The sequence below is a fragment of the Pseudophryne corroboree genome, chromosome 10 (assembly GCF_028390025.1).
Source record: "Pseudophryne corroboree isolate aPseCor3 chromosome 10, aPseCor3.hap2, whole genome shotgun sequence".
NCBI classification, from domain to species: Eukaryota; Metazoa; Chordata; class Amphibia; order Anura; family Myobatrachidae; genus Pseudophryne; species Pseudophryne corroboree.
This window is the reverse complement of record NC_086453.1, coordinates 131695568-131707901: the sequence shown is the minus strand read 5'-3', so window position 1 is coordinate 131707901 and position 12334 is coordinate 131695568. Positions and strand designations below refer to the sequence as shown.

The 12334-nt window shown below is 46.7% G+C and overlaps 2 pseudogenes; one reads left to right on the top strand and one right to left on the bottom strand.

The window, feature by feature from the left end:
- Positions 1–9688: 9688 nt before the first annotated feature.
- On the bottom strand, positions 9689–9807 carry LOC134968178 (5S ribosomal RNA; annotated as a pseudogene).
- Positions 9808–11897: 2090 nt separating this feature from the next.
- LOC134968177 (5S ribosomal RNA) lies at positions 11898–12016 on the top strand (annotated as a pseudogene).
- Positions 12017–12334: the final 318 nt, after the last annotated feature.

Genomic DNA, 12334 nt, shown 5'->3' with positions numbered 1-12334 from the left:
GCTCAGAGCATGGTGCATCTGGGAGCACTATTGGACACTCACAACCAGCGGTTGTTCCTGTCTCAGGAGAAAAGTCCTGAAACTTCAGGACAGGATTTGTTGCTTCCTATCTCGTCCGCAAGTGTCGATACATTCAGCGATGCAGGCGCTGGGCCTCATGGTGTCAGCATTCGACATGGAGGAATATGCTCAATTTCATTCTCACCCTCTCCAGAGGCTGATTCTAGCCAAATGGGACGGCCTTCCTCACCAGATCAGGTCTCAAATGATCTCATTGACTCCGGAGGTCCGTCTGTCGCTGCTCTGGTGGCTCCAGGACCAACAACTGTGCAGGGGCCGTCCGTTCTGGATATCCGACTGGGTCCTTTTGAGGACAGATGCCAGTCTAAGAGGTTGGGGCGCGGTGCTGGAGCAACACTCCCTTCAGGGGCGGTGGACCAAGGAGGAGTCCCTCCTCTCGATCAATAAATATTCTGGAGTTGCGGGCGGTCTTTAATGCCTTGAACCTAGCCCAGCATTTAATTCAGAACCATCCTGTTCAAGTACAGTCGGACAACGCCACCACAGTGGCTTACATAAATCATCAAGGCGGCACTCAAAGCCGCCTAGCAATGAAGGAAGTCTCACGGATTCTACAGTGGGCAGAACGCCATCTACCGGCCATATCGGCAATATTCATTCCGGGAGTCCTGAATTGGGAAGCGGACTTTCTCAGTCGTCAGGACGTGCATGCCGGCGAGTAGGGCCTCCATCCAGAAGTGTTTCAACTCCTAGTGGAAAGGTGGGGCCTTCCAGACGTAGATCTGATGGCGTCTCGACACAATCACAAGGTTCCGGTCTTCGGAGCAAGGACAAGGGATCCTCAAGCAGCATTCGTGGATGCGCTGACGGTACCGTGGAGGTTTCGGCTGCCGTACGTGTTCCCTCCGGTGTCACTCCTGCCCAGGGTAATTCGTAAGTTCAAGCAAGAAAAAGGAATTCTGCTTCTCATAGCTCCGGCGTGGCCCAGACGGCACTGGTTCTCAGACCTGCAAGGCCTATCGTCAGAGCGTCCATTTCTACTTCCACAACGCCCAGACCTCCTCGTTCAGGGCCCCTGTGTCTACCAGGACCTAGCCCGGCTGTCTTTGACGGCATGGCTCTTGAGGCTTCCGTCTTAAGGGCTAAAGGGTTTTCTGAGGCGGTCATTCAAACTATGTTGCGGGCCCGGAAACCGGCTTCGGCTCGGATTTACTATAGGGTCTGGCATTCTTACTTTGTTTGGTGCGCATCTAACAATTATGACGCTTCCAAGTTTAGTATAGCCCAGTTGTTGGCTTTTCTTCAGCAGGGCCTGGACTTAGGCCTGCGTCTGGCCTCCCTCAAGGTTCAAATATCTGCCTTGTCGGTGTGGTTTCAGAGAAAAATTGCGACCTTACCTGATGTGCATACCTTTACTCAGGGCGTGTTGCGTATCCAACCTCCCTATGTCCCGCCTGTGGCTCCTTGGGACTTGTCGGTGGTTTTGGAGGCGTTACAAGAGTCTCCGTTTGAACCTCTTATTTCAGCTGACCTTAAGTGGCTTTCCCTTAAGGTGGTGTTTCTGCTGGCTATTGCTTCAGCTAGAAGAGTGTCGGATTTGGGTGCCATGTCCTGTAGTTCCCCATATCTGATTTTTCACCGTGACCGGGCGGTTCTTAGGACTCGTCCCGGATATTTACCTAAGGTGGTTTCTTCGTTCCACCTTAATCAGGAGATTGTAGTTCCGGCACTTGTTTCTCCTGATCTGTCTCCCAAAGAGCGGTCTTCGGATGTGGTACGGGCTCTCCGTATCTATGTTAAGAGAACTGCTCCTATTAGGAAATCAGATTCTCTTTTTGTTGTGTTTGGGTTTCACAAACGTGGCTGGCCTGCTCACAAGCAAACTTTGGCCAGATGGATTAGAATGGTGATTGCACATGCTTATGTGAAGGCTGGTCTCTCTGCTCCTGATCACATTAAGGCCCATTCTACTCAGTCTGTTGGACCTTCTTGGGCGGCCCACCGTGGTGCGACCCTTGAACAATTGTGCAAGGCGGCTACGTGGTCCTCTGTGAACACGTTCGTAAGGTTATATGCCTTCGACACTGCCGCTTCCCAGGATGCTTCCTTTGGACGCCGGGTTCTTGTGCCCGCTACAGTGCATCCCCTCCCATAAGGAACTGCTTTAGGACATCCCCATTGTCCATTACTTGTGGAGCCCAGTGTACCCCGCAGCAGAAAACGAGTTTTATGGTAAGAACTTACCTTTGTTAAAACTCTTTCTGCGAGGTACACTGGGCTCCACAAGGCGCCCACCCTGACGCACTTAGCTTCTTTGGGTTGGTATGGCATTAGCCGCTGACACGTCTCCTGTCGCGAGAATGCGGTGTTGTGGCTACTAACCGTTGACGTCTCTTTTCCTGCTACTGCATTGGACTGGTTAACTAAAAACTGAGATCCTGTGCAGGGAGGCGGGGTGATATAGGAGGCGGCGCTATGCATTCTGGGAACAGTCAATGCTTTGAGCCTGTTGGTGCCTCGGATCAAGATCCTACTCTACACCCCATTGTCCATTCCTTGTGGAGCCCAGTGTACCTGGCAGAAAGAGTTTTAACAAAGGTAAGTTCTTACCATAAAACTCGTTTTTTGTATATTTATTTATTTATTATGGTATGTTTAACCTTTTCCTGACCACTTATTTATATTATTTAAATGTTTAATACAGCCTATACTATAGACCATCTACAGTTTTAAATATTAATACTTTATTCCATACAGTGTATAAAAAGACCAATGTTTACATTAATGTCCAAGGTATTTACTAGGTTATTCTGCCGCTCCCCCAGACTCCCGCACTTGCTCCAATGTTCGACAGAGTGGGAGATTGTGTACTGCATTTGGAAACCCCCCTCTAGAAATCCTGCGTTTGCCACTGGGGAGGGTGGCCAATAATGTGCCTAGGGGCAGACTGACCCCTAAATCTGCCTCTGATTGTATGATAGAATGCATAGTATGTGCCCAGCTTTAGTCTATGACCTAGTGATAATGTCGATATTATCTTAAACCATAAAGCTATACCTCTAGATACACTTTTATCGTGGAGCCGCTATGGCCGCTAGACTGAATACACGCGCTACGCACTTTGTACGCTATTTGCGTACAGAGTCCCGCACGTGGTACGTACTTGGCGTACACACGCCGCGCTGAGTGTACAGAGTACGCTCAGCGTGCGCACACACAATTGATAACCTTTAAACCTTATAAGTGATACAATGCAATGATATGATTACACTATAAACCCTTAGCAGCAAAGTACTGCAACGATGTTATACCTTAACCCTTAAGTAGCGCTGACGGTATAAAGTACCCGCAGTGCGTTCACCTTATCAATACTTATAAACCTTATACAGTTAAATATGCTTTTAAGCCCTTGCAGAAAAGTGAGGACACAACACCGATTTGTAGTTGAAACCACAGGGTTCTAAGGCCACCGTGGATTATTTCAAAAGGTAAAACAGTACAAATCATACACTACAGGCTAACAAGATAAATCTAAAACAGAGTAATGGCTACAGAGAATGTACATACGTGAGAATGTTCGCAAGCGCAACCCGGCCGGTCCTCCGCTAGTCAGATAGAAAGCGTTCAGAGTCTTCTGACCGGCCAGGCAACAATGGGCTTTTTATACACAACATACATACACAATACAATGGTCACTGTAATCTCATTGTCCATTGGTCACAGAGATGTGTCTTTTCATTACAGGAGAGGTCATAGGTTGATTTGAAAAGATGGGCGATGTCTTTCCCCAACTGCTCTTGTGGGTGGTATCCTCTGGATTCCCGCCGCATACATAATATACAGTAAATACAGTTAATATCTATATTCTACTTTTGCACATAACTATACGCTGGAACATGCGATCTTTCTCTAACCAACACCGGAATGTTACCCTTAAAATACCCTACAGCTGGATACTAGACATCACCTTCCAACCTTTATCTGACCCTTCCTATCATGCAAAGGCGAATCCCTTAGTCCTGGAACTGTTTAAACTGTGGATATTCGCTGATGTGGTGTAGGGGAACTATGGGTACAAAATGCACTATTTGGGTTAAATATGTAATGTTCTAATAACCCTCTACGCGCTCACAAACTCCGCCGTAAATACCCATACCACGCGCATGATCACAGGAGCGATCCTACGCAAATTGCGGATATGTGCACGCACGGCGGACTGAGTGCACGCGCAGCGGGCATGTGCATGGGGTTAGTACAGGGTATATGCATTACAATATTTTTCGACTTTGACAGTCCACCCTTTGGCAGTCAACAATAACTGCCACTATCTAAACATAAAACAGAAAAATATACAATACAATATCTACAGATGATGGGATAAAAATATACAATACATTATCCATAAATGAGTGGATGGTAGGAGGAGAGGTGTAGGCGGGAAATGTATGACCTAGTGGGATAGTAAAAGCATGTATGTATGAAATCCATGTCTGAGGGGCATGTATCATCGTGCCGTATATGTTCTAGATAAGCTTCGAGGTATTGCGAAATATACATTAAATCCTTCTCATCCCGTATTAAGGGTCTGTAAGTGGGCCAACAAACACTACCGAGCTCTTTTCGGCTTCTTGTTCCAACAAATGGGGTTCACATTTAGTTGATGATACATGGAGGGGGAACACATGTGAATGCTAATATGTGGATATCACCTGTCGACTGTGTGTCACTACCTGAAGGTTGTAGAGATGAAGATAAGAAACACATCAAAAATACATTCACATAACATTTGCGTAATCATTCTTGGGTGTTGATTGAAGTCTTCTCCGGATGGGTGTATTTTTGCTAAGGAAAACAAAGGAGAAACGGGTGAAAGAAACGGACCGAGGAATCACGTCTTATCACAACATTGTCTCTATTGATAGGTCATAAATTAAATCAGTTGCTGTACCAATGCCCCCGCTCCTTAAACTCATCACTTTGGTACCGTGCTTGCGCCGCGTTAAAATTTGAACACACCTAAATATCAAACCAATCATTATGACAACTCCCAGGATACAAAGGAGAAACTTTCCTACACTCACGATAACATTTTAAGCCCATTCTCCTAAACCTGACAACCAATTGCGTGGGTTCAACCATGAGACCCAGCCGGTCAGTTCATTACTCACAGCAGTAAGGGTAAGGTTGTGTCTCCTCCGGAACTCCCACTTCAATTGCAAGATATCGTCCATCTTTTGATCTATGACCTCGGTTGGGTCATCAGTGCTGTTTGTAATGTACGTGCAGCACTTCACACCATACTGAGTTGCCAAAGCGACACAGTACCCGCCTGTCACCGCTGTGATATAATTGAGAACCATCCTGTGCTGGATCAGTTCCGTTTTGTAAGCTTGCAACTCCCTTCCCGTTGTTAGGTTCCTGGAGCTCAGAACAAGGGAGATGTTATGAAGTGAGTCAAGAGCACCAGGACGTAATGCTGGGAAAGGGGAATGGAAAGGGAATAGCCCCTGGCGCCCTATCTCTGTTGTCTCGCCCGTGCTGTCAGTACACTCTTGCGAGACTATGGTTTCTTGAGCCCATGGCAGCCGCGTTTGAAGGGTGGATTACGTCTGCCCAACTTCGATGCCCCCTCAGGTCTTAATGAGAGACAAAGAGTGAACCGAGACAGGGTGATAACAAGGGGCCCTCTAACTAAACAACAAGGCCAGGGGCTACTAACAAACCTAAAACCAAAGTATGTGCGGCTTGCCGCCAAAGGAAAAGAACAACAAAGGAAATGCTGACCACACGCCGACACAATACTTTTGTGTACCGGCGGTGACAGCATAAGCAGAACCCTCTGCAAAACACCAGTGACAGAAATAATAACGGAATACAGCGGCCTAGGCCGACGGACGCGGCAGAGCCGCTACTCACGGAACCGGTACGAATACTGGCAAACGGACAGGAACCCCCAATGCTGCCGACACAGACTCTCAGAACTGGAGGACAGGCAGAATCCCAAACGACAGACCGGTGGACACCAAGAAGCCAGAAACTCGACCAGGTATAGGCAAAGCCACAGGACTTCTGGACAGGAACACTTCACGGCAGGACACGGGATCAGACACAGGAATCGACACAGGGACTGACACAGGAATCGACACAGAAAGCAGCTCGACAGACACTGCTACACAGGAGCTCAGGAACTGGCAGGAACAAGCTCAGAACTCAAGCAGACTGGAAACCAAGAAATATCACCAGCGTCTGTGAATTGCACTGAGCCAGCATATAACAGAGAGGCCTACTTAATAATATCATGCAGCTGCCCTGTTGCATGACTCCAAACTGACAAGATGCAATTAGCAGCCAGGTGAGGCTGAACACATGGGAACAAGCTGCAATTACACAGACTAACCAGCGGCAGCAACCAAGAGTATTCTTAAACAGAGCAACGGGAAATCCTGGCCTGCAAGACAACTTATAAACATAAAATAGGAATGAACCATTACCTGTGGTTCATAGCAGTATCCCCTCCTTAAGGGTGAGCTCCGAGCACCCCATGACACCTACGGGGAACATGAACAGAAGAATAACATAAAATACCTAACTGACATGCAAAACAGGAATGAGCCACAGCCGTGGCTCATAACAGTACCCCCCCCCCCTTGAGGAGGGGTCAAAGGACCCCAAAATACAGACTATCCAAAACAAGGGATACAAAAAAAAAAACCTGACACACTGGTCTAACAGACAAGAAAAGAGAAACAAGCTGTAACAACAGCTTGTAACAGTGCCCTCCCCTTGACGGTGGCCACTGGACACAAGACAAGGAAAAAAATCTTTTTTTTTTTTTTTTTTTATCAAGGCAAGAGTCAAAAATTATTTCTTTTTCTTCTTCTTCTTTTTACAAAGCTCTTTAGGTCTGACCAAGGTAATTCCCCAAACATTGTCTGAACTGATGGTACCACCCAGCAAGGCTGCGTTCAAATCAGAGATAGGTTTCTTACCCTTGGGAGCTGAACTTTCAGGCAAAGTACTCCTATTAGAAGAAGAAGTCAGAAAAGCACATCCTGCAGTCAAAACAACGGGCTGAGACTCTTGTGCCGAGTTTACAGTATTTGGTGGACTCTCAGCAGACAAGACGGGTGACTTAGAGGAACCTGAACCAATTTCTTTGGAACCATATCTTTTACTAATTGCATCACAGAATGCTGGGGGATCCTGAAGAATGGGATCTTCAGCTTTCATTAGGCTGGTCGCCCAATAAAAAGGCTCTCCTCTAAAAGAATAAATCAGATAGAGCCCACGGTTCTCTAAAGCGATGCCCAGAAATGGTCTAGACAACATAATAGTGTAATAGTGTTTGAAAATTTGAAAAACGCCAGAAATTGGGCAAAGTCCCCATCAAAGATTATGGATGTTGAGATATCAACAGAGTCAGGATCTGTTTCCTTCCCATCTGACTGACTGGAGTGCTTTGCTAGGACCTGGTCACTATTGACCTTACTCGAGGCTGAGACTCTCTGAACCCCACCCGGGGCAGTGACTTTCTGAACCCCACACGGGGCAGTGACTTTCTGAACCCCACCCGGGGCAGTGACTTTCTGAACCCCACCCGGGGCAGTGACTTTCTGAACCCCACCCGGGGCAGTGGCCTTCAGGAACCCCGCTGGGGCAGTGGCCTCCGGGAACCCCGCTGGGGTCAGCACCTCGGATTCTTTTACTGGGACCGAGCCGTCGGCCTCCCCCACTGGGACCGAGCCATCGACCTCCCTAACTGGGACGAGCCATCGACTTCCTTCACTGGGACTGAGCCATTGGCCTCCCTCTCTGAGTCGATAAATATCGAAACTTCTCCCGGGACTATGACTTCCAGAACTTTTGCTGAAGCTATAACCTTCAGCACCTCCACTTATGCTACACCTCTTAAGTTCTTTCCTGGGGAAGCGACCTCTAGACCCTTCTTAGAGGCTGCGTCTCTCGAGACCCCACTTGGGGATATTACTTCAAAGATCCCTTCTGGGGTTTTGCTTCTCGAGTTCCCTTCTAGAACTATGGTTTCAGATACCCTTTCTGGGGTTGCGCTCTTCAAGTCCCTACCTGGGGTAACAGCCTCTGAGACCCCTTCTGGTATGGAAACCTGAGCTATAATATTTGATGTCCATGTATAAGCTAGAGCATCGGGCACCACTCCAGCACTCTGGGCATCGGGTACCGCTCCAGCACTCTGGGCATCGGGTACCGCTCCAGCACTCTGGGCATCGGGTACCGCACCAAGATCCTGAGCATCGGGCACCTCTCCAGGAACCTGGGCAACTGGCACCACTCCAGGAACCTGGGCAACGGGCACCACTCCAGGAACCTGGGCAACGGGCACCACTCCAGGAACCTGGGCAATGGGCACCACTCCAGGACCCTGGGCAATGGGCACCACTCCAGGACCCTGGGCAATGGGCACCACTCCAGGACCCTGGGCAACGGGCACCACTCCAGGACCCTGGGCAACGGGCACCACTCCAGGAACCTGCAACTCTGCTTCAACAGGAACCTCAAGAGAGGAGAGAAACATTCTCTTTTGATTCCTGAATCTATAATGGGGCTCCCTTGCCCAAGGACCCCAATTATAGGACAGAGAGCTTTTTAGTGTGGGTTGTGTGACAAGTACCTCTGCCACAGTAGAGACAGGAGTAGGTCTTGTATCCTGACTCAACTTGGCCAGAGGGCAAGACTCGTCACCACACTTTGGCTTGCGCAACTCACAGGTCTGCAGATAGTGGCCTAAACCTCCACAATATAGGCATAAGTTTAAGTTTCTGCGATGCAGACGCTCCTCTTCTGAGAGCCTGGGCCGCAGGAAACTTTTAAACCTTTTCTCTTCAATTAAACCAGAGGATTCTCTTGTCACCATACTGTGAACAAGAGTCTCTTTAGAGATAGATGTACTCTCAACGACTTCTGGCAAGATGAGCAAGATTTTAGTCAGAAGGTTTTGCAGTTGCTTTAAGGATTGCTGCAAAACTTCTAGTCGCTCAGGTCTCAAAGCACTGAAAGCAGAGTTCAGGGCTGAGAGAGAAGCCTGCAGGGCTTGCATAGTAGACATAGGAGGATTTAAAACTAGACAAGACTAGACAAGGTATACGTAAAGAGAAAAGTATGACTCTTGTTTGGGCGCACTCTTCAGTTAACTAGATGTAAAGAAATAGTATCTAAAAATTGATTCTATCTTTATTTCAACTTTCTAAAATGCACTAAGAAGCAGAACTAACTAAAAGGTGTTGGGACAAGTATAGCTGTCCCTACTGGAGAGAGAGATCTCCCAGGATGGGAATAAAAATGTTCAGATCTCAATTATGCCTGGATAACAGCATATCGGAAGATGGCTACATGTTAAGCTACTTCCGTCTGCTCAAGATCTGTACAAACTGTGTTTGTATTGATACAGCCCTAAGAAGGGTTAATTCGTGAGTTGGAGAACCCAAACACTGAATGACAATTCTATTAGGCACCACTGTTGTATTGATGTAGCCCTAAATTGGGTTAATTCGTGCGTGGGAGGACCCAAACATTGAATGCCAGTTCTCTCGAGCACCACTGTCTAGGTGAGAGGAGAGAGAGTAAAAAGGGAAAAGAATTAGGTGTGAGTGGTGATGCTGCTGTTGGTGTGGTTTTCACAGGAAAAGGAGTCTTCCTACTTCACTGGGTATTCCCTAGTGGTCGCCCATCTAGGTACTAACTCAGCCCACCTAGGTTTAGCTTCCAAGATCGGACGAGATTGGGCGTGAACGTAGGGGTATGGTCGTAGGAATGTAATCCTATGGCACCAATGAGAGTGCACCGAAAAGGAGGATTGATTCCTCCTGGGAAACGGAATGCTAGGAATGCATAAGGAAGGAGAAAGATGAGGGCTAGATGAGTAGGTGTGAATCTGCTGTCCACGTTAGACTGAAGAGACGTGTCCCCTGGGGGACACGTACCCCAGAATCATGGATGAGAGTTCACAGAAGGAAGAAAAGTGGGAAAAATTAGGAGAATTGAGGACACGTGGTTAACACAGGGCCGTGATGTCTGATTGAGTCCGTTTGGGTCACCTCTATTATTGGAAAATATCGGATCCAGGTTAAAAAAGTGATAATAACACTGTAATTAATGTCCGCAACAAATTCACAGGAAGAATAATGCTGTTGAATCAAGGTAATGCAAGTTGCACATCAAATCACTGGATATGTCTGATACCCCTGTTACATGCAGATTTCAGCAATATCTAATGAACACGGTTCTATCTAGTGCACCGTGCCCAAGCAGACACTGGTGATAATATCAGGAAGTCGTCTATGGACAAAAGTGTGTGTATATCCTATAAACCAATATATGAGGCGGAGTGACTATCACCTATGTGAACATCGTTTTGGCAGCTCAGAATGGAAGTGAACAAGCCCGGAACCGGGTGAAACGCGTTTTCCTAGCGGGCACTCTATCTACCTTACATCTGTTTCTTATGGGCACCTTACCGATTTGACAACCGATTGGGTGATATTAGATACTTATTCAATATTTCATTGTACCTGTCCTAACTTAATAAGTTCATACCGTGTTTATATTAGAAATTACCTATATTGCTGGTGGCTCCAGCCCAACTGTATTGCATGTATATGTAACTGCCAGTTAGGAACATCTTGACCTAATCCTGTGACAGGGGCAGGGCTTTTCTGACCACCCAGCCCCAAGTACAGGCACCCTGATCACTTACTTAGATACTCAGGTCACTTAGATACTTATTCAATATTTCATTGTACCTGTCCTAAACTTAATAAGTTCATACCTTGTTTATATTAGAAATTACCTATATTGCTGGTGGCTCCAGCCCAATTGTATTGCATGTATATGTAACTGTCAGTTAGGTACATCGTGATCTAATCCTGTGACAGGGGCAGGGCTTCACTGACCACCCAGCCCCAGGTACAGGCACCCTGATCACTCACTAATTGAATGAACGACATCCATTACTTATCTGTGACAGCTCAGTTTCTCCATTCCAGCAAAAAAATGCTATATGTTGGTTATTGGAAGAGTCTTTGACAGATTCTCTGATATATTTTTCAGTGAACGAGCTTAAAATATCCACGGTTATTCATTAATATATTTTTTTGCCCACTCTCGCTACAAGAAACACATTTGTCTCTTGCATTTAAAATATTTAACAGATGTTATGTAATCCTGCCTTATAGCCTGCCAAAGTGTTTTTCAAACTGTATGTATCATGTCTTTTTGTTTCTTTTGGGACATTTCACCAAAACGATGTTCGCATAGGTGATAGTCACTCCGCCTCATATATTGGTTTATAGGATATACACACACTTTTTTGTCCATAGACGACTTCCTGATATTATCACCAGTGTCTGCTTGGGCACGGTGCACTAGATAGAACCGTGTTCATTAGATATTGCTGAAATCTGCATGTAACAGGGGTATCAGACATATCCAGTGATTTGATGTGCAACTTGCATTACCTTGATTCAACAGCATTATTCTTCCTGTGAATTTGTTGCGGACATTAATTACAGTGTTATTATCACTTTTTTAACCTGGATCCGATATTTTCCAATAATAGAGGTGACCCAAAGGGACTCAATCAGACATCACGGCCCTGTGTTAACCACGTGTCCTCAATTCTCCTAATTTTTCCCACTTTTCTTCCTTCTGTGAACTCTCATCCATGATTCTGGGGTACGTGTCCCCCAGGGGACACGTCTCTTCAGTCTAACGTGGACAGCAGATTCACACCTACTCATCTAGCCCTCATCTTTCTCCTTCCTTATGCATTCCTAGCATTCCGTTTCCCAGGAGGAATCAATCCTCCTTTTCGGTGCACTCTCATTGGTGCCATAGGATTACATTCCTACGACCATACCCCTACGTTCACGCCCAATCTCGTCCGATCTTGGAAGCTAAACCTAGGTGGGCTGAGTTAGTACCTAGATGGGCGACCACTAGGGAATACCCAGTGAAGTAGGAAGACTCCTTTTCCTGTGAAAACCACACCAACAGCAGCATCACCACTCACACCTAATTCTTTTCCCTTTTTACTCTCTCTCCTCTCACCTAGACAGTGGTGCTCGAGAGAACTGGCATTCAATGTTTGGGTCCTCCCACGCACGAATTAACCCAATTTAGGGCTACATCAATACAACAGTGGTGCCTAATAGAATTGTCATTCAGTGTTTGGGTTCTCCCACTCACGAATTAACCCTTCTTAGGGCTGTATCAATACAAACACAGTTTGTACAGATCTTGAGCAGACGGAAGTAGCTTAACATGTAGCCATCTTCCGATA